At 43.6% G+C, this 2,748-nt stretch overlaps 1 pseudogene; it reads right to left on the bottom strand.

The window, feature by feature from the left end:
• Positions 1–993: 993 nt before the first annotated feature.
• Positions 994–2,064, bottom strand: LOC122473656 (annotated as a pseudogene).
• Between the last annotated feature and the right edge of the window lie 684 nt (positions 2,065–2,748).

The raw sequence follows: 2,748 nt of genomic DNA, 5'->3' as shown, positions 1-2,748 counted from the left end.
AAGTCCTTGTATATAAAACAAAACCAAGCAAAGCAAAGACGCAGAAACCTTTTTTCCCTTCTACATTTGTGACCCCATGCATTTTATCAGCTTATGGAAAATGATTTAGAGATCCTTCTGAGAAACAGGAGGTTGGCAACAAACAGAAGCACTTCTGCTCAGACCACCAGATCATAGGAAGGTTAGAGGAACCCACCAGCCTGTTGGTACCTGTATACTAAGAAAGATCTGGATGGGGCGCCTGGGTGGCTCAGTCGGTTAAGCGTCCGGCTTCGGCTCAGGTCATGATCTTGCGGTCTGTGGGTTTGAGCCCTGCGTCAGGCTCTGTGCTGACAGCTCAGAGCCTGGAGCCTGTTTCAGATTCTATGTCTCCCTCTTCCTCTGACCCTCCCCTGTTCATGCTCTCTCTCTCTCTGTCTCAAAAATAAATAAATGTTAAAAAAAATAAAAAAAAAAAAAGAAAGATCTGGAACCTTGGAGGGCTCTGGCTTGGCACGACTGAGATCCCTAGTTTCAGGACAAGCATGTGAAATTTAGGCTACCAAAAACTCTCTATGCTATCTCTGTCCCAAATGTTAGCACCAGTGTTTCTCATTTCACTTTCTAGGGTTGAAACATAAAGGAACCAGTGTCTGGAGGAAAGTGACACATGCCTCAAACTTGCTGCCATCCCTAATTTCCTCATAAACTCACTTGAAGGACCAAAGCTCCCATTTCTCTTTTTAATGTTTGTTTGTTTGTTTGTTTGTTTAGAGAGACAGCATGAGTGCAGGAGGGGCACAGAGAGAGAGGGAGACACAGAATCTGAAGCAGGATCCAGACTGTGAGCTGTCAGCACAGAGCCTGACGTGGGGCTCAAACCCACGAACCTCAAGATCATGACTTGAGCCGAAGTCCAATGCTCAACCCTTTGAGCAACCCAGGTGCCCCCCCCCCCATTTCTCTTTTTAAATACATTCCTGCTGTCCACTCCAATGGCCATTGCAAAGACTTCTATTTCCAAATGGACAGGAGAAACTCCTTCATCTTCTCAGTGCATGTGGTCATCCACACACTTGGCCGCATAACTCTCCAGCTGCCACTTCACCTGAAGCTCTTTACTTCCCGCATCTATTGAATCTTTGGCTTTGTTGATGCAATGCATGGTGCACCAGGCCAGGCAGTCCTAGAACTTCTCCAACTCACTGGTCACCAGGGCCTGGGCTTGAGCCGGAGGCATATGGCAGCACTCACTGCACTGGTGCACCTGCTGCATGGCCGCCTGGCAGTCCTCACAACAGTGGACACTGCACCTTCTGGAATTTCTGTCTCTCCAGACCCTGCACTGTGGAGTTCACCACCTCCTGCACCCGCAGCTTCTGTAGCTGTGCAGTGGCGACCCCGTGCTACCGGGTTTGAAGTTTTAAAACTAAACTTTAGTTAAGATTCCTTTTTGTTTCCACCTCGAAAGGCAGTTCTGTACAAAGACCATTGAGAATGCAAAGGCAGAGACTCTGAATTTTCTTAAAAGGTGTTTCATTATATTCCACACATTTAGAGGAAAACAAAAGGAGAGAGGAGAGAAAAGGAAGAGAAAGTTTATGAAACTTTTAAAAAAATTTTTAACGTTTATTTTTATTTTTGAGAGAGAGAGAGAGAGAGAGAGAAAGACAGCATGAGTTGGGGAGGGGCACAGAGAGAGGGAGACTCAGAATCTGAAGCAGGCTCCAGGCTCTGATTTGTCAGCACAGAGCTGGACTGGGGCTTGAACTTATGAATTGTGAGATCATGACCTGAGCTGAAGTCAGAGACTTACCAGACTGAGCCACCCAAGAGCCCTTATGAAACTCTTTACTGGTTCTTGGATGGTTTAGTGATGCCAAAGGAAAGAGAGACAAGCCCTAGGACTTCAGGGTATATTCATGAAGACGTTTGACCTTGGGGCTGGTTTGAGTCAAGTTTTTGAATATTCTTATTTGTATGTGTCTGGTAAGTAGAGGAATAGTCAGGACACTGGGCTCTGGGTCCTCCTAGCTGGAGGTTCTACTCTACGTGGAGGTTCTTTTTCTTCTCTCCACAGGACATCTCTACTGTATTCATTTGCTATGTACTCTAGGCCTTCTGCCTTGACAGATGTTCTTATTCAGCATTGCGTATACTTCTTATTTTCTCTAGGGACTCTCTTACCCCCAACCTGTAACTAACGTTTTGTTCCTTTTTTTTATTCAAGTACAGTTATCATACAGTGTTATATTACTTTCAAGTGGGCAATAGAATGATTCAATTCTATACATTTCTTAGTGTTCAAGATAAATAAATGTACTCTTAACCTCCTTTGTCTATTTCACCCATTGTCCTCCTTGCCTCCACCCCCCACTCCCGACAACCACCAATTTGTTCTCTGTATTTAAGAGTCTATTTTTTGTCTCTTTTTTCTTTATCTTTTTTGACTAGTGCTTTTCCCTGTCATAGTTTTAAATGGTTTAAAGAAGTGAATATATACATCTATCTCCCCCAAAGGAAAAGAATACACACCATGCAAAGAAACTGCACACACACACAGAGTATATTTATGTGTGTATGTGCATTCTTCAAAGGAATAACTGCCCATTTTATGGATCAGGAAACTTGAGAACTTGAAGTTAAGTACATGATCAAAGTGCAGCTACACAAGGATGAATTTGGGATCTGAATCCAGATAGAGCACATCTCTGATGAAGAATATTATCCTTACTGATTTAAACAATGAAAGTTTATTTACTAACCAAG

The sequence above is a fragment of the Prionailurus bengalensis genome, chromosome B4, assembly GCF_016509475.1.
Source record: "Prionailurus bengalensis isolate Pbe53 chromosome B4, Fcat_Pben_1.1_paternal_pri, whole genome shotgun sequence".
Lineage (NCBI taxonomy): Eukaryota > Metazoa > Chordata > Mammalia > Carnivora > Felidae > Prionailurus > Prionailurus bengalensis.
Note: the sequence above shows the minus strand (reverse complement) of the source record. Positions and strands in the feature narration are given on the sequence as shown.